Below are 23,180 nucleotides of genomic sequence, written 5' to 3'. Positions count from 1 at the left end.
AAGGAATGCAGTTTTGTTTATCCATTTGCCAGATTTCATAAAATGCGGCAATTGCTAACATGATTCGGACAAACTTAAGCATAGATACGAGTGAGAAACTCTCATCGTAGTCAACACCTTGAACTTGTCGAAAACCTTTTGCGACAATTCTAGCTTTGTAGATAGTAAGACTACTATCCGTGTCCGTCTTCCTCTTGAAGATCCATTTATTATCAATGGCTTGCCGATCCTCGGGCAAGTCCACCAAAGTCCACACTTTGTTCTCATACATGGATCCTATCTCAGATTTCATGGCCTCTAGCCATTTATCGGAATCTGGGCTCATCATCGCTTCCTCATAGTTCGTAGGTTCGTCATGGTCAAGTAACATGACCTCCAGAATAGGATTACCGTACCACTCTGGTGCGGATCTCACTCTGGTTTACCTACGAGATTCGGTAGTAACTTGATCTGAAGTTACATGATCATCATCATTAGCTTCCTCACTAATTGGTGTAGTAGTCACAGGAACAGATTTCTGTGATGAACTATTTTCCAATAAGGGAGAAGGTACAATTACCTTATCAATTTTTCTACTTTCCTCCCACTCAATTCTTTCGAGAGAAACTCCTTCTCTAGAAAGGATCCATTCTTAGCAATGAATGTCTTGCCTTCGGATCTGTGAGAGAAGGTGTACCCAACTGTCTCCTTTGGGTATCCTATGAAGACATATTTCTCCGATTTGAGTTTGAGCTTATCGAGTTGAAACTTTTTCACATAAGCATCGCAACTCCAAACTTTAAGAAATGACAGCTTAGGTTTCTTGCCAAACCATAGTTCACACGGTGTCGTCTCAACGGATTTAGATGGTGCCCTATTTAACGTGAATGCAGCTGTCTCTAATGCATAACCCCAAAACGATAGTGGTAGATCGGTAAGAGACATCATAGATCGCACTATATCTAATAAAGTACGGTTATGACGTTCGGACACACCATTATGCTGTGGTGTTCCAGGTGGCATGAGTTTGTGAAACTATTCCACAATGTTTTAATTGAAGACCAAACTCGTAACTCAAATATTTGTCTCCGCGATCAGATCATAGAAACCTTATTTTCTTGTCACGATGATTTTCCACTTCACCCTGAAATTATTTGAACTTTTCAAATGTTTCAGACTTATGTTTCATCAAGTAGATATCCCCATATCTGCTCAAATCATCTGTGAAGGTCAGAAAATAATGATACCTACTGCAAGCCTTAATATTCATCGGACCACATAGATCAGTATGTATGATTTCCAACAAATCTGTTGCTTGCTTCATTGTTCCGGAGAACGGCGTTTTAGTCATCTTGCCCATAAGGCATGGTTCACAAGCATCAAGTGATTCCAAAAGCCCATCAGCATGGAGTTTCTTCATGCGCTTTACACCAATATGACTTAAACGGCAGTGCCACAAATAAGTTGCACTATCATTATTAACTTTGCATCTTTTGGTTTCAATATTATGAATATGTGTATCACTACGATCGAGATCCAACAAACTATTTTCATTGGGTGTATGACCATCGAAGGTTTTATTCATGTAAACAGAACAACAATTATTCTTTGACTTTAATGAATAACCGTATTGCAATAAACATGATCAAATCATATTCATGCTCAACGCAAACACCAAATAACACTTATTTAGTTTCAACACTAATCCCGAAAGTATAGGGAGTGTGCGATGATGATCATATCAATCTTGGAACTACTTCCAACACACATCGTCACCTCACCCTTTACTAGTTTCTGTTTATTCTGCAACTCCCGTTTCGAGTTACTAATATTAGCAACTAAACTAGTATCAAATACTGAGGGGTTACTATAAACACTAGTAAAGTACACATTAATAACATGTATATCAAATATACTTATGTTCACTTTGCCATCCTTCTTATCCGCCAATCACTTGGGGTAGTTCCGCTTCCAGTGACCAGTCCCTTTGTAGTAGAAGCACTTAGTCTCAGGCTTAGGACCAGACTTGGGCTTCTTCACTTGAGCAGCAACTTGCTTGCTATTCTTCTTGAAGTTCCCCTTCTTCCCTCTGCCCTTTTCTTGAAACTAGTGGTCTTGTCTACCATCAACACTTGATGTTTTTCTCGATTTCTACCTTCATCAATTTTAGCATTACGAAGAGCTTGGGAATCGTTTCCGTTATCCCTTGCATATTATAGTTCATCACAAAGTTCTACTAACTTGGTGATGGTGACTAGAGAATTCTGTCAATCACTATTTTATCTGGAAGATTAACTCCCATTTGATTCAAGCGATTGTAGTACCCAGACAATCCGAGCACATGCTCACTGCTTGAGCGATTCTCCTCCATCTTTTAGCTATAGAACTTGTTGGAGACTTCATATCTCTCAACTCGGGTATTTGCTTGAAATAGTAACTTCAACTCCTGGAACATCTCATATGGTCCATGACGTTTAAAACGTCTTCGAAGTCCCGATTCTAAGCCGTTAAGCATGGTGCACTAAACTATCAAGTAGTCATCATATTGAGCTAGCCAAACGTTCATAACGTCTGCATCTGCTCCTGCAATAGGTCTGTCACCTAGCGGTGCATCAAGGACATAATTCTTCTGTGCAGCAATGAGGATAAACCTCAGATCATGGATCCAATCCGCATCATTGCTACTAACATCTTTCAACACAATTTTCTCTAGGAACATATCAAAATAAACACAGGGAAGCAACAACGCGAGCTATTGATCTACAACATGATTTGCAAAAAACTACCAGGACTAAGTTCATGATAAATTTAAGTTCAATTTAATCATATTACTTAAGAACTCCCACTTAGATAGACATCCCTCTAATCCTCTAAGTGATCACGTGATCCAAATCAACTAAACCATGTCCGATCTTCACGTGAGATGGAGTAGTTTCATTGGTGAACATCACTATGTTGATCATATCTACTATATGATTCACGCTCGACCTTTCGGTCTCCGTGTTCCGAGGCCATATCTGTATATGCTTGGCTCGTCAAGTATAACCTGAGTATTCCGCGTGTGCAACTGTTTTTCACCCGTTGTATTTGAACGTAGAGCCTATCACACCCGATCATCACGTGGTGTCTCAGCACGAAGAACTTCCGCAACGGTGCATACTCAGGGAGAACACTTCTTGATAATTTAGTGAGAGATCATCTTATAATGCTACCGTCAATCAAAGCAAGATAAGATGCATAAAAGATAAACATCACATGCAATCAATATAAGTGATATGATATGACCATCATCATCTTGTGCTTGTGATCTCCATCTCCGAAGCACCGTTGTGATCACCATCGTCACCGACGCGACACCTTGATCTCCATCGTAGTATCGTTGTCGTCTCGCCAATCTTATGCTTCCACGACTATCGCTACCGCTTAGTGATAAAGTAAAGCATTACAACGCGATTGCATTGCATACAATAAAGCGACAACCATATGGCTCCTGCCAGTTGCCGATAACTCAGTTACAAAACATGATCATCTCATACAATAAAATTTAGCATCATGTCTTGACCATATCACATCACAACATGCCCTGCAAAAACAAGTTAGACGTCCTCTACTTTGTTGTTGCAATTTTTACGTGGCTGCTACGGGCTGAGCAAGAACCGTTCTTCCCTACGCATCAAAACCACAACGATAGTTTGTCAAGTTGGTGTTGTTTTAACCTTCGCAAGGACCCGGCGTAGCCACACTCGGTTCAACTAAAGTTGGAGAAACTGACACCCGCCAGCCACCTGTGTGCAAAGCACGGCGGTAGAACCAGTCTCGCGTAAGCGTACGCGTAATGTCGGTCTGGGCCGCTTCATCCAACAATACCGCCGAACCAAAGTATGACATGCTGGTAAGCAGTATGACTTATATTGCCCACAACTCACTTGTGTTCTACTCGTGCATATAACATCAAACCATAAAAACCTAGGCTCAGATGCCACTGTTGGGGAACGTAGTAATTTCAAAAAAATTCCTACGCACACGCAAGATCATGGTGATGCATAGCAACAAGAGGGGAGAGTGTTGTCTATGTACCCTCGTAGATCGACAGCGGAAGCGTTGACGCAATGTAGAGGAAGTAGTCGTACGTCTTCCCGGTCTAACCGATCCAAGCACCGTTACTCCGGCACCTCCGAGTTCTTGGCACACGTTCAGCTCGATGATGCTCCCCGGGCTCCGATCCAGCAAAGCTTCGGGGAGGAGTTCCGTCAGCACGACGGCGTGGTGACGATCTTGATGTTCAACCGTCGCAGGGCTTCGCCTAAGCACTGCTACAATATGACCGAGGTGGAATATGGTGGAGGGGGGCACCGCACACGGCTAAGAAACGATCACGAAGATCAACTTGTGTGTCTATGGGGTGCCCCCTGCCCCCGTATATAAAGGAGTGGAGGAGGGGAGGGTCGGCCCTCTCTATGGCGTGCCCTAGGGGAGTCCTACTCCCACCGGGAGTAGGATTCCCCCTTTCCTAGTCCAACTAGGAGTCCTCCCATGTAGTAGGAGTAGGAAACAAGGAAAGGGCGCAGCCCCTCCCCCTAGTCCAATTCGGACTAGGCCTTGGGGGGGTGCGCGGCCTGCCCTAGGCAGCCCCTCTCTCTTTCCCGTATGGCCCCATAAGGCCCAATACTTCTCCCGGCGAATTCCCGTAACTCTCTGGTACTCCGAAAAATACCCGAATCACTCGGAACCTTTCCGATGTCCGAATATAGTCGTCCAATATATCGATCTTTACGTCTCGACCATTTCGAGACTCCTCGTCATGTCCCCGATCTCATCCGGGACTCCGAACTCCTTCGGTACATCAAAACTCATAAACTCATAATATAACTGTCATCGAAACCTTAAGCGTGCGGACCCTATGGTTCGAGAACAATGTAGACATGACCGAGACACGTCTCCGGTCAATAACCAATAGTGGGACCTGGATGCCCATATTGGCTCCTACATATTCTACGAAGATCTTTATCGGTCAGACCGCATAACAACATACGTTGTTCCCTTTGTCATCGGTATGTTACTTGTCCGAGATTCGATCGTCGGTATCTCAATACCTAGTTCAATCTCGTTATCGGCAAGTCTCTTTACTCGTTCCGTAATACATCATCTCACAACTAACTCATTAGTTGCAATGCTTGCAAGGCTTATGTGATGTGCATTACCGAGAGGGCCCAGAGATACCTCTCCGACAATTGGAGTGACAAATCCTAATCTCGAAATACGCCAACCCAACATGTACCTTTGGAGACACCTGTAGAGCACCTTTATAATCACCCAGTTATGTTGTGACGTTTGGTAGCACACAAAGTGTTCCTCCGGTAAACGGGAGTTGCATAATCTCATAGTCATAGGAACATGTATAAGTCATGAAGAAAGCAATAGCAACATACTAAACGATCGGGTGCTAAGCTAATGGAATGGGTCATGTCAATCAGATCATTCACCTAATGATGTGATCCCGTTAATCAAACAACAACTCTTTGTCCATGGTTAGGAAACATAACCATCTTTGATTAACGAGCTACTCAAGTAGAGGCATACTAGTGACACTCTGTTTGTCTATGTATTCACACATGTATTATGTTTCCGGTTAATACAATTCTAGCATGAATAATAAACATTTATCATGATATAAGGAAATAAATAATAACTTTATTATTGCCTCTAGGGCATATTTCCTTCAGTCTCCCACTTGCACTAGAGTCAATAATCTAGATCACATCGCCATGTGATTTAACATCAATAGTTCACATCTTTATGTGATTGGTTCACATCTCCATGTGACTAACACCCAAAGGGTTTACTAGATTCAATAATCTAGTTCACATCGCTATGTAATTAAGACCCAGAAAGTGATCATGTTTTGCTTGTGAGAGAAGTTTAGTCAACGGGTCTGCCACATTCAGATCCGCATGTATTTTGCAAATTTCTATGTCAACAATGCTCTGCATGGAGCTACTCTAGCTAATCGCTCCCACTTTCAATATGTATCCAGATTGAGACTTAGAGTCATCTGGATCAGTGTCAAAACTTGCATCGACGTAACCCTTTACGACGAACCTTTTGTCACCTCCGTAATCGAGAAACATATCCTTATTCCAGTAAGGATAATTTTGACCGTTGTCCATTGATCTACTCCTAGATCACTATTGTACTCCCTCTCTTAACACAGTGTATGGTATACAATAGATCTGGTACACAGCATGGCATACTTTATAGAACCTATGACTGAGGCATAGGCAATGACTTTCATTCTCTTTCTATCTTCTGCCGTGGTCGGGCTTTGAGTCTTACTCAACTTCTCACCTTGTAACACAGGCAAGAAATTTTTTCTTTGACTGTTCCATTTTGAACTACTTCAAAATCTTGTCAAGGTATGTACTCATTGAAAAAACTTATCAAGCATCTTGATATATCTCTATAGATCTTGATACTCAATATGTAAGCAGCTTCACCGAGGTCTTTCTTTGAAAAACTCCTTTCAAACACTCCTTTATGCTTTGCAGAATAATTCTACATTATTTCCGATCAACAATATGTCACTCACATATACTTATCAGAAATGTTGTAGTGCTCCCACTCACTTTCTTGTAAATATAGGCTTCACCGCAAGTCTGTATAAAACTATATGCTTTGATCAACTTATCAAAGCGTATATTCCAACTCCGAGATGCTTGCACCAGTCCATAAATGGATCGCTGGATCTTGCATATTTTGTTAGCACCTTTAGGATTGACAAAACCATCTTGTTGCATCACATACAACTCTTCTTTAATAAATCCATTAAGGAATGCAGTTTTGTTTATCCATTTGCCAGATTTCATAAAATGCGGCAATTGCTAACATGATTCGGACAGACTTAAGCATAGATACGAGTGAGAAACTCTCATCGTAGTCAACACCTTGAACTTGTCGAAAACCTTTTGCGACAATTCTAGCTTTGTAGATAGTAAGACTACTATCCGTGTCCGTCTTCCTCTTGAAGATCCATTTATTATCAATGGCTTGCCGATCCTCGGGCAAGTCCACCAAAGTCCACACTTTGTTCTCATACATGGATCCTATCTCAGATTTCATGGCCTCAAGCCATTTATCGGAATCTGGGCTCATCATCGCTTCCTCATAGTTCGTAGGTTCGTCATGGTCAAGTAACATGACCTCCAGAATAGGATTACCGTAGCACTCTGGTGCGGATCTCACTCTGGTTTACCTACGAGATTCGGTAGTAACTTGATCTGAAGTTACATGATCATCATCATTAGCTTCCTCACTAATTGGTGTAGTAGTCACAGGAACAGATTTTTGTGATGAACTATTTTCCAGTAAGGGAGAAGGTACAATTACCTTATCAATTTTTCTACTTTCCTCCCACTCACTTCTTTCGAGAGAAACTCCTTCTCTAGAAAGGATCCATTCTTAGCAACGAATGTCTTGCCTTCAGATCTGTGATAGAAGGTGTACCCAACTGTCTCCTTTGGGTATCCTATGAAGACATATTTCTCTAATTTGAGTTTGAGCTTATCGAGATGAAACTTTTTCACATAAGCATCGCAACTCCAAACTTTAAGAAACGACAGCTTAGGTTTCTTGCCAAACCATAGTTCACACGGTGTCGTCTCAACGGATTTAGATGGTGCCCTATTTAACGTGAATGCAACTGTCTCTAATGCATAACCCCAAAAAGATAGTGGTAGATCGGTAAGAGACATCATAGATCGCACTATATCTAATAAAGTACGGTTATGATGTTCGGACACACCATTATGCTGTGGTGTTCCAGGTGGCATGAGTTTGTGAAACTATTCCACAATGTTTTAATTGAAGACCAAACTCGTAACTCAAATATTTGTCTCCGCGATCAGATCGTAGAAACCTTATTTTCTTGTCACGATGATTTTCCACTTCACCCTGAAATTATTTGAACTTTTCAAATGTTTCAGACTTATGTTTCATCAAGTAGATATCCCCATATCTGCTCAAATCATCTGTGAAGGTCAGAAAATAATGATACCTGCTGCAAGCCTTAATATTCATCGGACCACATACATCAGTATGTATGATTTCCAACAAATCTGTTGCTTGCTTCATTGTTCCGGAGAACGGCGTTTTAGTCATCTTGCCCATAAGGCATGGTTCGCAAGCATCAAGTGATTCATAATCAAGTGATTCCAAAATCCCATCAGCATGGAGTTTCTTCATGCGCTTTACACCAATATGACTTAAACGGCAGTGCCACAAATAAGTTGCACTATCATTATGAACTTTGCATCTTTTGGTTTCAATATTATGAATATGTGTATCACTACGATCGAGATCCAACAAACTATTTTCATTGGGTGTATGACCATCGAAGGTTTTATTCATGTAAACAGAACAACAATTATTCTTTGACTTTAATGAATAACCGTATTGCAATAAACATGATCAAATCATATTCATACTCAATGCAAACACCAAATAACACTTATTTAGTTTCAACACTAATCCCGAAAGTATAGGGAGTGTGCGATGATGATCATATCAATCTTGGAACTACTTCCAACACACACCGTCACCTCACCCTTTACTAGTTTCTGTTTATTCTGCAACTCCCGTTTCGAATTACTAATCTTAGCAACTAAACTAGTATCAAATACTGAGGGGTTACTATAAACACTAGTAAAGTACACATTAATAACATGTATATCAAATATACTTATGTTCACTTTGCCATCCTTCTTATCCGCCAATCACTTGGGGTAGTTCCGCTTCCAGTGACCAGTCCCTTTGTAGTAGAAGCACTTAGTCTCAGGCCAGTGCTCCTCTGAGTGTTGGTCCGAAATGGGCAGCCTGCGGGGCCACCTCGGGAAAACTCGAGGGTTGGTTTTACTCGTAGCTTGACCTATCTGGTGTGCCCTGAGAACGAGATACGTGCGACTCCTATCGGGATTTGTCAGCACATCGGGCGGCTTTGCTGGTCTTGTTTTACCATTGTCGAGATGTCTTGTAACCGGGATTCCGAGTCTGATCGGGTCGTCCTGGGAGAAGGAATATCCTTCGTTGACCGTGAGAGCTTGTGATGGGCTAAGTTGGGACACCCCTGCAGGGATCTGAACTTTCGAAAGCCGTGCTCGCGGTTATGGGCAGATGGGAATTTGTTAATATCCGGTTGTAGAAAACCTGACACTTAACTGAATTAAAATGAATCAATAGCGTGCGTAGCCGTGATCGTCTCTTTTCGGCGGAGTCCGGGAAGAGAACACGGTCTCGTGTTATGCTTGAACGTAAGTAGTTCTAGGATCACTTCTTGAACTTTGTAGCTTCTCGACCGTGCGTTGCCTTCTCTTCTCGCTCTCATTTGCATAAGTTAGCCACTATATATGCTAGCGCTTGCTGCAGCTCCACCTCACTACCTTTTCCTTCCCATAAGCTTAAATAGTCTTGATCGCGAGGGTGTGAGATTGCTGAGTCTCCGTGACTCACAGATTACTTCCAAAACCAGATGCAGGTGCCGATGATGCCATTCCATGGGATGTGTGACCGAACTCAAGTGGGAGTTCGACGAGGATTCGGGACGTTACTATGTTTCCTTTCCAAACGATCAGTAGTGGAGCCCAGTTGGGGCGATCGGATCTTATGCATTTGGGGTTCTCTTTATTTTGGTTCCATAGTCGGACCTTGATTGTATTCTGGATGATGTAATGCTATATTTATGTATTGTGTGAAGTGGCGATTGTAAGCCAACTCTCTATCTCTTTCTTATTCAGTACATGGGATGTGTAAAGATTACCCCTCTTGCGACATGCCTACAATGCGGTTATGCCTCTAAGTCGTACTCCGACACGTGGGAGATATAGCCGCATCGTGGGTGTTACAAGTTGGTAATTAGAGCCTTCCCCGACTTAGGAGCCCCCCTGATTGATCGAATCACTGGCGTTGTTGAGTCTAGAAAATTGTGTTGAGTCTTTTAGGATTATATATATATCAGAGAGTAGGATTATTTTTACTCCTCAGTCCCTTCGTCGCTCTGGTGAGGCATCCTGACGTAGAGTTTTGACTCTTCTCTTCTCAAATTTCACTAAAAAAATTTAGGATCACGCGGGTATCTTGGAATCGTTTCGATGGTTTTGTGACGAGAACATTGTTCTTGGTGCCTCCTGACATTTAGGGGTTGTGGCAGTGTCCCGGGGAGTTGAGCTCCGAGGTGTTGTCATCACAATTTTATCGTTGCAGTTCTGGAATACTTGAGTTTCACCGACATCGAAAATCTCTTTTATGCAGTTGTTGGTGAGATAACCTCGATGCCACCCAGTACTGGGGCGGGAGTTCAGGAGTATTGCCATAACTCGTATAATGGATGCTTTTCGAAGGTTGAGGTAAATGATTTCCGAAGGTTTCTTGGTTATGTGTTGAAGGATGGATACAGCTGGATGTAGGATTTGATAGTTTTGGGTGAGATATTATGCTTCCCCTGTATCCCCAACACCTGATTGCATAACCAGAAAGTTTCGGGAGTTTCATAGGTGGGAATTCATGTAGCTCTAGTATTTCTTCCCGCAAATATTTGGTTTGTGATTGGGTAATCCTTACCAATTATTTGTTCATGTCCGTACCTTGTTGTTTTATTCATCTACCTTTATCTAAGTGGCTTCTCAACTTTACGGAAGTGTGATCATTGACTTTGTAATTCATTTGTTCATTCTTGTTCGAATGTTAAGGCTATATGTTGCAATTTCGATCCTTTGATTCAGCTTGAATATATGTCTTTCAAGATGCTAACGGATGTCAACCACTTCAGGATGGCTCCTCTAACGCGTCAGAATCCGAAACCTCTGCCACCACCTCCACCTCCGGAGGCATGGAAAGCTATGATGGCCGCCACCAATGCCAACACGCAGATGCTTATGCAACTCTTGCAAGAGAGTAACCAAGCAAATCAAGTCCATGGAAACAATCAAGCTCAATTTGCTACCCTCAACCAGTTCCTCGCAAACCAGCCGATGTCCTTCAGTAACTGTGTCGAGGCCGCAGACGCTGACGATTGGCTCGTGGATATCTGCAAACATTTTGAGTGTAGCAACGTCAGGCCTGAGGACTTTGTCAAGTTTGCTTCGTTCAAACTCAAAGACCAAGCTGCTAAGTGGTATCAACAATACAAAGATTCCAGAGGAGGTCGTGTGATTACCTGGGATGATTTCCGCCAAGACTTCAAAGCTCACCACATTCCTCGGAGTGTTGTTGAGAGTAAGCACGAGGAGTTCCGCAATCTAAAGCAAGGCAGCTTGTCTGTTTACCAATACAACATTATGTTCTAGAGGCTCGCTCACTTCGCCAAACAAGACGTCCCTGACAAGAAGAGCATGATTTATCAGTTCAGAGGTGGCCTCAGAGAAGATCTGCAACTAGCTCTCGTGCTTTTTGAGCCGAAAAAGTATGATGAGTTCTACAACATGGCACTAAAGCAAGAGACCGCTCAGCTCAAGTGCGATGCTTCCAAGAAGAGAGTCAGGGATGCAACTCCTTCTTCTTCTTCAACTCAAGTGGCAGCTAAGCAGCAAAAGTACTGGTTGCCTCCTCCTCCGTTCCGTCAGCCTTATCAGCAGAAGAGTAAAGGTGGCAATGGATCTTCCCACCCACCCAACCCAGGCTTTCAGAACAAAGATTCGTCTCATGCTCCAAGGTCAAGTGCTCCGTATCACCGGTCGCTCTCAGAGGTCACGTGCAACAAGTGTCAGCAGAAGGGTCACTATGCAAGCAAATGCTTCAACCAGAGGCATCTTCCGCCTCCTCCCCCTGTGAGATCTGCCAGCAATGCAGTGGTCAAGCATAATCCCAAGCATTCTAAGGTCAACATGATGAACGCAGCTCAGGCAGAGGACTCTTCAGAAGTGATCATGGGTAACCTTCCTGTTAATGATATTCCTGCAAAAGTTCTTTTTGATACTGGTGCATTGCATTGTTTCATGTCAAGACCATTTTTTGCCAAGAACGAATTCACTTCTTCTCATTTGGGCAAATCCATGAATATCGTTTCTCTGGGTAAATGGTTGAGTGCCAGTTTGGTGGTTCCGGATGTTTCTATCAAGATGGGTGACTATAAGTTTCTGTCTTCTCCAATGGTCCTTGGTAACTCGGATATTGATCTAATTCTCGGCATGGACTGGCTTTCTAAGCACAAGGCTCAACTTGATTGTGCTTCCAGGCAGATTCAATTGACACACTCTTCTGAGGATGTGATCGTCTTTGCCGCTCGTGACGATACCATTCGACTGTTTTCTCTCAATGAGAAGGGCGAGTTGAATGCCATCTCTTTGATTCCAGTCGTTTGTGAATATCAAGACATCTTTCCAGAAGAGCTTCCAGGAGTGCCTCCTCACCGGCCAGTTGAATTCGTCATCAATCTTGAGCCTGGCACGGAACCTATTTGCAAATGTCCTTACAAGCTTGGACCAGAAGAGTTGAAGGAGCTGAAGAAACAACTCGATATACAAGAGTGTATGGGTCTGATCTGACCGAGTTCTTCTCCTTGGGGTTGTGGTGTTCTTTTTGTCAAGAAGAAGGATGGCACGGACCGACTTTGTGTCGACTACCGCCCATTGAACAAGAAGACCATTGATGTCTACTACACTACCTTCTTCTTGTAGACGTTGTTGGGCCTCCAAGTGCAGAGGTTTGTAGGACAGTAGCAAATTTCCCTCAAGTGGATGACCTAAGGTTTATCAATTCGTAGGAGGCGTAGGATGAAGATGGTGTCTCTCAAGCAACCCTGCAACCAAATAACAAAGAGTCTCTTGTGTCCCCAACACACCCAATACAATGGTAAATTGTATAGGTGCACTAGTTTGGCGAAGAGATGGTGATACAAGTGGTATATGGATAGTAGATAATAGTTTTTGTAATCTGAAAATATAAAAACAGCAAGGTAACGAATGATAAAAGTGAGCGTAAACGGTATTGCAATGTGTTAAAACAAGGCCTAGGGTTCATACTTTCGCTAGTGCAAGTTCCCTCAACAATACTAACATAATTGGATCACATAACTATCCCTCAACATGCAATAAAGAGTCACTCCAAAGTCACTAATAGCGGAGAACAAACGAAGAGATTATGGTAGGGTACGAAACCACCTCAAAGTTATTATTTCCAATCAATCCGTTGGGCTATTCATATAAGTGTCACAAACAGCCCTAGAGTTCGTACTAGAATAACACCTTAAGACACAAATCAACCAAAACCCTAATGTCACCTAGATACTCCAATGTCACCTCAAGTATCCGTGGGTATGATTATACGATATGCATCACACAATCTCAGATTCATCTATTCAACCAACACATAGGACCTCAAAGAGTGCCCCAAAGTTCTACCGGAGAATCACGACGAAAACGTGTGCCAACCCCTATGCATTGGTTCATGGGCGGAACCCGCAAGTAGATCACCAAAACATACATCAAGTGAATCACGTGATATCGCATTGTCACCACAGATACACACGGCAAGACATACATCAAGTGTTCTCAAATCTATAAAGACTCAATCCGATAAGATAACTTCAAAGGGGAAACTTAATTCATTACAAGAGAGTAGAGGGGGGAGAAAACATCATAGGATCCAACTATAATAGCAAAGCTCGTGATACGTCAAGATCGTATCACCTCAAGAACACGAGAGAGAGAGAGAGAGAGAGATCAAACACATAGCTACTGGTACATACCCTCAGCCCTGAGGGAGAACTACTCCCTCCTCGTCATGGAGAGCACCAGGATGATGAAGAAGGCCACCGGAGAAGGATTCCCCCTTCAGCAGGATGCCGGAATGGGTCTAGATTGGTTTTCGGTGGCTACGGAGGCTTCTGGCAGCGGAACTCCCGATCTATTGTGCTCTCTAGAAGTTTTAGCGTATATGGAAATATATAGGCGGAATAAGTACGTCAGGGGGGCCACGAGGGGCCCATGAGGGTGGAGGGCGCACCCAGGGGATGGGCGCGCCCCCTACCTCGTGGCCTCCTCGCAGGTCCCCCGACGTGCACTCCAAGTCTTCTGGGCTTCTTTCCTTCCAAAAATGAGTTCCGTGAAGTTTTAGGTCAATTGGACTCCGTTTGATTTTCCTTTTCTTCGAAACCCTAAAATAGGGTAAAAACAGAAACTGGCACTGGGCTCTGGGTTAATAGGTTAGTCCCAAAAATGATATAAAAGTGTATAATAAAGCCCATAAACATCCAAAACAGTAGATAATATAGCATGGAGCAATAAAAAATTATAGATACGTTGGAGACGTATCAGCATCCCCAAGCTTAATTCCTGCTCATCCTCGAGTAGGTAAATGATAAAAATAGAATTTTTTATGCGGAGTCCTACTTGGCATAATTTCAATGTAATTCTTCTTAATTGTGGTATGAATATTCAGATCCATAAGATTCAAGACAAAAGTTCATATTGACATAAAAATAATAATACTTCAAGCATACTCACTAAGAAATTATGTCTTCTCAAAATAACATGGCCAAGGAAAGCTATCCCTACAAAATCATATAGTTTGGCTATGCTCCATCTTCACCACACAAAATATTTAAATCATGCACAACCGCGATGACAAGCCAAGCAATTATTTCATACTTTTGATGTTCTCAAACTTTTTCAATCTTCACGCAATACATGAGCGTGAGCCATGGACATAGCACTATAGGTGGAATAGAATGGTGGTTGTGGAGAAGACAAAAAGGAGAAGATAGTCTCACATCAACTAGGCGTATCAACGTGCTATGGAGATGCCCATCAATAGATATCAATGTGAGTGAGTAGGGATTGCCATGCAACGGATACACTAGAGCAATAAGTGTATGAAAGCTCAACAAAAGAAACTAGTGGGTGTGCATCCAACTTGCTTGCTCACGAAGACCTAGGACATTTTGAGGAAGCCCATCATTGGAATATACAAGCCAAGTTCTATAATGAAAGATTCCCACTAGTATATGAAAGTGACAACATAGGAGACTCTCTATCATGAAGATCATGGTGCTACTTTGAAGCACAAGTGTGGTAAAAGGATAGTAGCATTGTCCCTTCTCTCTTTTTCCCTCATTTTTTTATTTGGGCCTTCTCTTGTTTTATGGCCTCTTTTTTTCTTATTTTTTATTTGGGCATCTTTGGCCTCTTTTATTTATTTATTTTCGTCCGGAGTCTCATCCCGACTTGTGGGGGAATCATAGTCTCCACCATCCTTTCCTCACTGGGACAATGCTCTAATAATGATGATCATCACACTTTTATTTACTTACAACTCAAGAATTACAACTCAATACTTAGAACAAGATATGACTCTATATGAATGCCTCCGGTGGTGTACCGGGATGTGCAATGACTCATGAGTGACATGTATGAAAGAATTATGAACGGTGGCTTTGCCACAAATACGATGTCAACTACATGATCATGCAAAGTAATATGACAATGATGAAGTGTGTCATAAATGGAACGGTGGAAAGTTGCATGGGAATATATCTCGGAATGGCTATGGAAATGCCATAATAGGTAGGTATGGTGGCTGTTTTGAGGAAGGTATATGGTGGGTGTATGATACCGGCGAAAGGTGCGCGGTATTAGAGAGGCTAGCAAAGGTGGAAGGGTGAGAGTGCGTATAATCCATGGACTCAACATTAGTCATAAAGAACTCATATACTTATTGCAAAAATCTACAAGTTATCAAAGCAAAGTATTACGCGCATGCTCCTAGGGGGATAGATTGGTAGGAAAAGACCATCGCTCGTCCCCGACCGCCACTCATAAGGAAGACAATCAATAAATAAATCATGCTCCGACTTCGTCACATAACGGTTCACCATACGTGCATGCTACGGGAATCACAAGATTCAACACAATTATTTCTCAAATTCACAACTACTCAACTAGCACGACTTTGATATTATTACCTCCATATCTCAAAACAATCATCAAGCATCAAACTTCTCTTAGTATTCAAAACACTCATAGGATTTTTTTACTAATCTTGAATACCTAGCATATTAGGATTATTTAAGCAAATTACCATGCTATTTAAGACTCTCAAAATAATATAAGTGAAGCATGAGAGTTCATATATTTCTACAAAATAAAACCACCACCGTGCTCTAAAAAGATATAAGTGAAGCACTAGAGCAACAACAAACTACTCCGGAAGATATAAGTGAAGATCAATGAGTAGTCGAATAATTATGAAACTATGTGAAGACTCTCCCATTTAATAATTTCAGACCTTGATACTTTATTTAAACATCAAGAAAAACTAAATAAAATAACATCTAAGAATAGCAAACATCATGTGAAGAAGCAAAAACTTAGGATCAACCGATACTAACCGATAGTTGTTGAAGAAGAAAGGTGGGATGCCAACCGGGGCATCCCCAAGCTTAGATGCTTGAGAATTATTGAAATATTATCTTGGGGTGCCATGGGAATCCCCAAGCTTGATCTTTTGTGTCTCCTTAATTCCTCTCATATCACGGTCTCCCTAAATCTCAAAAGCTTCATGCACACAAAACTCAACAAGGACTAGTGAGATAAGTTAGTATAAACCATTGCCAAAACCTTATCATACTCTACTGTAGCAAATCACTAAAATTGTTATTCAACATTTCATACTAAATTCCTCTGCATATTTAATAGTCCTATCCTCAAATAGAATCATTAAAGAAGCAAACATATGCAAACAATGCAAACATAACAGCAATCTGCCTAAACAAGACAGTCTGTAAAGAATGCAGCAACATCCATACTTCCCTAGCTCCAAAAATTATGAAATAAAATTCTCACTATATTAAATTTATCAGATCTTAATATGAAAAAGGTTTCAACATTTTATCACATTCTGAATTTTCTAGGGAATTATTGCAACAGCGGTAAACTTTCTGTTTTCAAACAGCAACATGTATACTTGTAACATAGGCATAGTAGAGGCTATCAATGCCACTTTTATTGGAATAAAAGATGAAAAAAATTGTTCTAAATAGCAGCAAGCAAATCCTAACAAAATAAATTGATGCTCCAAGCAAAACACATATCATGTGGTGAATAAAAATATAGCTCCAAGTAAAGTTACCGATGAACGAAGACGAAAGAGGGGATGCCTTCCGGGGCATCCCCAAGCTTAGGCTCTTGGTTGTCCTTGAATATTACCTTGGGGTGCCTTGGGAATCCCCAAGATTAGGCTCTTTCCACTCCTTATTCCATAGTCCATCGAATCTTTACCCAAAACTTGAAAACTTCACAACACAAAACTTAAAGTAGAAAACTCGTAAGCTCCGTTAGCATAAGAAAATAAATCGCCACTTCAAGGTACTGTAATTAACTCATTCTTTATTTATATTGGTGTTAAACCTACTGTATTCCAACTTATCTATGGTTTATAAACTATTTTACTAGCCATAGATTCATCAAAATAAGTAAACAACACATGAAAAACAGAATCTGTCAAAAACAGAACAGTCTGTAGTAATCTGGATGAAACGTATACTTATGGAACTCATAAAATTCTCAAATAAATTTCTGGACCTGAGGAATTTATATATTAATCATATTCAAAAAGAATTAACTAAATATCACTTTCCAAATAAAAATGGCAGCAATTCTCGTGAGCACTAAAGTTTCTGTCTTTTACAGCATGATCAACAAGACTTTCCAAAAGTCTTCCCAAAGGTTCTACTTGGCACAAATACTAATTAAAAGCATAAAACCACATATAAACAGAGTCTAGATGAATTATTTATTACTAAACAGGAACAAAAATCAAGGAACTAAAATAAAATTGGGTTGCCTCACAACAAGCGCTATCGTTTAACGCCTCTAGCTAGGCATGATGATTTCAATGATGCTCACATATAAGATAAGAATTGAAACATAAAGAGAGCATCATGAAGAATATGACTAGCACATTTAAGTCTAACCTACTTCCTATTAATAGGGATTTTATGAGCAAACAACTTATGGGAACAATAATCAACTAGCATAGGAAGACAAAACAAGCATAACTTCAAAACTTTAAGCACATAGAGAGGAAACTTGATATTATTGCAATTCCTACAAGCATATGATCCTACCTCATAATAATTTTCAGTAGAATCATGAATGAATTCAACAATATAACCAGCACCTAAAGCATTCTTTTCATGATCTACAAGCATAGAAATTTTATTACTCTCCACATAAGCAAATTTCTTCTTAATCGGAATAGTGGGAGTATCATAAGAGACTTGAATACTATAAATTGTTTCCACATTAAAAGAGTAATGTTCAGAAAAAGGGTAATCATAATCATGACAAGTTTTATAAATATAATCATCACTACTTTTTATAGCGTATCATCACAATAATTATCATAAGTAGGAGGCATGCTATCATCATTATAAATTTGCATATTAAAACTTGGGAGACTAAAAATATCATCTTAATTAAGCATAGCATCCCCAAGCTTGGGACAAACATTAATTGCAGCAAATATATTCTCAAAAACATCATCTTCATCAAACATAGCATCCCCAATCTTGGGCCTTTTCATATCATAAGCATAATCACTCTCATCATTAATAGTATTGATAACACCAATAGTATAGCAATTATCATATTCTTCCAAGCAAGTGCCAAAAAGATTTTCAAGAGCATAAGAAGCATCATTATCTTACACAATTATATTTTCATGAGGCACAATAGTAATAGGAGCAACATTATTTGGGAGAGATATCTTTTTACCTCTCTTCCTTTTTCTTTTATTTTCTTCACCACATCATGTGTGGGTTCAATCCTCTTTTTTGAGCTCCTTATTAATGAGATTAGTTGAATAGGAGGCTCCTCCTCGTTACCTGATTCATCATAAGAAATAATAGGAGGATATTGGGAAGTCTCTTCCCTTTCATTAGTATTCTCTTCATATTCTATTTGTTTTCTTTTCTTTATGTAGTTGGCAATATAAGGATTTTCAATGCAATTCACCACACAATACATATAAATTTTCTCTAGATCAAAATGAAGAACTTTATCAAGGGCAAATTCTGGAATATCCTTAGTTATACGTTTCATTTCTTCGTAGCCCATAAGCAAACTAAGTTCATTATAATGTGCAAGGGAAATCAAGTCATCACAATTCTTGGACACGATTAGATCATGAAACAATTTCCATCGGATAATTAAATGACCATGTTCATTACAAAGCTCACAAGTATGGCCAAGAAAATTTAAATTTTCAGCACAATCATCTAGCTCTTCTTGCAACAATTTAGTTTCTAAGTACTTATGCTTCTTGCAATATCTATCTTCTCTATTTGGTGTGTACTTACAAACCCAATGCACTCCACAAAAAATGACATGTTTATAGGAGACATTTTCATCATAACTAGTGCAATCATCATTAGTATCATGGATATTCAAAGAATTCATCCTAACAACATTGCAATCATGCTCATCATTCAAAGATTTAGTGCCAAACATTTTATAGATTTCTTCTTCTATCACTTTAGCACAATTTTCCTTTCCATCATACTTACGAAAAATATTAAAAAGGTGAAGCGTATGAGACAAACTCAATTCCATTTTTTATAGTTTTCTTTTATAAACTAAACTAGTGATAAAACAAGAAATTAAAAGACTCGATTGCAAAATCTAAAGATATACCTTCAAGCACTCACCTCCCCGGCAACGGTGCCAGAAAAGAGCTTGATGTCTACTACACAACCTTCTTCTTGTAGACGTTGTTGGGCCTCCAAGTGCAGAGGTTTGTAGGACAGTGGAAAATTTCCCTCAAGTGGATGACCTAAGGTTTATCAATCCGTTGGAGGCGCAGGATGAAGATGGTCTCTCTCAAGCAACCCTGCAACCAAATAACAAAGAGTATCTTGTGTCCCCAGCACACCCAATACAATGGTAAATTGTATAGGTGCACTAGTTTGGCGAAGAGATGGTGATACAAGTGGTATATGGATAGTAGATAATAGTTTTTGTAATCTGAAAATATAAAAACAGCAAGGTAACGAATGATAAAAGTGAGCGTAAATGGTATTGCAATGTGTTGAAACAAGGCCTAGGGTTCATACTTTCGCTAGTGCAAGTTCCCTCAACAATACTAACATAATTGGATCACATAACTATCCCTCAACAAGCAACAAAGAGTCACTCCAAAGTCACTAATAGCGGAGAACAAACGAAGAGATTATGGTAGGGTACGAAACCACCTCAAAGTTATTATTTCCAATCAATCCGTTGGGCTATTCCTATAAGTGTCACAAACAGCCCTAGAGTTCATACTAGAATAACACCTTAAGACACAAATCAACCAAAACCCTAATGTCACCTAGATACTCCAATGTCACCTCAAGTATCCGTGGGTATGATTATACGATATGCATCACACAATCTTAGATTCATCTATTCAACCAACACATAGGACCTCAAAGAGTGCCCCGAAGTTCTACCGGAGAATCATGACGAAAACATGTGCCAACCCCTATGCATAGGTTCATGGGCGGAACCCGCAAGTTGATCACCAAAACATACATCAAGTGAATCACGTGATATCCCATTGTCACCACAGATACGCATGACAAGACATACATCAAGTGTTCTCAAATCTATAAAGACTCAATCCGATAAGATAACTTCAAAGGGGAAACTCAATTCATTACAAGAGAGTAGAGGGGGGATAAAACATCATAGGATCCAACTATAATAGCAAAGCTCGCGATACATCAAGATCATATCACCTCAAGAACACGAGAGAGAGATCAAGCACATAGCTACTGGTACATACCCTCAGCCCCGAGGGAGAACTACTCCCTCCTCGTCATGGAGAGCACCAGGATGATGAAGAAGGCCACCGGAGAAGGATTCCCCCTCCGGTAGGGTGCCGGAACGGGTCTAGATAGGTTTTCGGTGGCTATGGAGGCTTCTGGCGGCGGAACTCCCGATCTATTGTGCTCTCTGGAAGTTTTAGGGTATACAGAGATATATAGGTGGAAGAAGTACGTCAGGGGGCCACGAGGGGCCCACGAGGGTGGAGGGCGCGCCCAGGGGGGTGGGCGCCCAGGGGGGTGGGCGCCCCTGCCTCGTGGCCTCCTCGCAGGTCCCCCGACGTGCACTCCAAGTCTTCTGGGCTTCTTTCCTTCCAAAAATGAGTTCCGTGAAGTTTCAGGTCAATTGGACTCCGTTTGATTTTCCTTTTCTTCGAAACCCTAAAACAGGGTAAAAACAGAAACTGGCACTGGGCTCGGGGTTAATAGGTTAGTCCCAAAAATGATATAAAAGTGTATAATAAAGCCCATAAACATCCAAAACAGTAGATAATATAGCATGGAGCAATAAAAAATTATAGATACGTTGGAGACGTATCAGCCATAAATAACAAGTACCCACTTCCCAACATCAATGAGCTTTTTGAACAACTCAAAGGTGATCAACTATTCTCCAAGCTTGACCTCCGTATGGGCTATCATCAGATTCGCATTCGTGAACAAGATATCCCCAAGACAGCTTTCAGAACAAGCTATGGTTCCGATGAATACACTGTCATGTCTTTCGGCCTTGTCAATGCTCCTCCGACGTTCTCTCGCATGATGAACTTCATCTTCAACCCTTACACAAATGACTTTGTCTTGGTCTATCTCGATGACACTTTGGTCTTTTCCAAGAACAAAGAGGATCATGCCAAGCATTTGATATTGGTGCTGTACAAACTCAGAGAACATCAGTTCTATGCGAAGTTTTCAAAGTGCGAGTTTTGGCTCGATGAGGTTCTCTACCTTGGGCATATCATATCCGCCAAGGGCATAGATGTTAATCCTGAGAAGGTGTCTGCAATTGTGAATTGGGAACCACCTCAGAATGTGAAGCGGCTCCGCAGTTTCCTCGGGCTCGCAAGCTATTGTCGAAGATTCATTGAGAATTTCTCTAAGATCGCGAAGCCTCTTTCCAACCTTCTCCAAAAGCATGTGAAGTATGTCTGGACGCCTGAATGTGACATCACTTTCAACACCCTCAAAGAGAAGTTAGTCACAGCTCTAGTTCTGACTCCTCCTGATGAATCCAAACCATTCGAGGTTTTCTGTGATGCTTCTCTGCAAGGTCTCGGTGCTATGTTAATGCAAGAGAAGAAAGTTGTGGCCTATACCTCTCGCCAGTTGAAGCCCAATGAAAAGAACTACCCCACTCATGACCTCGAGTTAGCGGCAGTTGTCCATGCACTTTTAACATGGAGACATCTCTTGTTGGGAAGGAAAGTGGACATCTTCATTGATCATAAGAGTCTCAAGTACATCTTCACTCAGCCCAACCTCAACCTTAGGCAGACTCGTTGGGTCGAAATGATTCAAGAGTATAATCAGAGTATTGAATATACTCCAGGCAAGGCCAATGTCATTGCAGACGCTTTGAGCAGGAAGGCTTACTGCAACAGTTTGATTCTCAAGCCCTTCCAACCAGATCTTTGTGAAGCTTTCCGCAAACTTAATCTCCAAGTTGTTCCTCAAGGATTCCTTGCCAACCTCCAAGTCTCTCCTACTTTGGAAGATCAGATTCGTGAGGCACAACTTCTTGATGCCATGGTGAAGAAGGTGAAGATTGGGATTTCCAAGAGCCAACCCAAGTACAAGTGCTATCGCCTTGATGACAAAGATACTCTATTCTTCGAGGATCGAATTGTTGTTCCAAAAGGTGACCTTCGTAAAGTCATTATGAACGAGGCTCACAATTCACTCCTTTCTATTCATCCTGGAAGTACAAAGATGTACCATGACCTGAAGCAGTCGTATTGGTGGACTCGAATGAAGCGTGAGATTGCTCAGTTCGTGAATGAATGTGATGTCTGCAGAAGAGTGAAAGCAGAACACCAAAGGCCAGCTGGTCTCCTCCAACCTCTTGCCATTCCAAAATGGAAGTTTGATCATATTGAGATGGACTTCATGACTGGATTTCCCAAGTCCAAGCATGGCAATGATGCTATCTTCGTTGTCATCGACAAGCTCACTAAAGTGGCTCATTTTCTTCCTATCAAAGAATCTATCACAGCAGCTCAGTTGGCAGAGCTATATACCTCCAGGATTGTCTCTTTGCATGGCATTCCGCAGTTGATATCTCCAGATCATGGAAGCATCTTTACTTCTAAGTTCTGGGACTCCTTTCAGAAGGCCATGGGCACCAGCATTCGCT

This window comes from Triticum aestivum, chromosome 7A (assembly GCF_018294505.1).
Source record: "Triticum aestivum cultivar Chinese Spring chromosome 7A, IWGSC CS RefSeq v2.1, whole genome shotgun sequence".
Taxonomy (NCBI): Eukaryota; Viridiplantae; Streptophyta; class Magnoliopsida; order Poales; family Poaceae; genus Triticum; species Triticum aestivum.
This window is presented reverse-complemented; position numbering follows the sequence as displayed.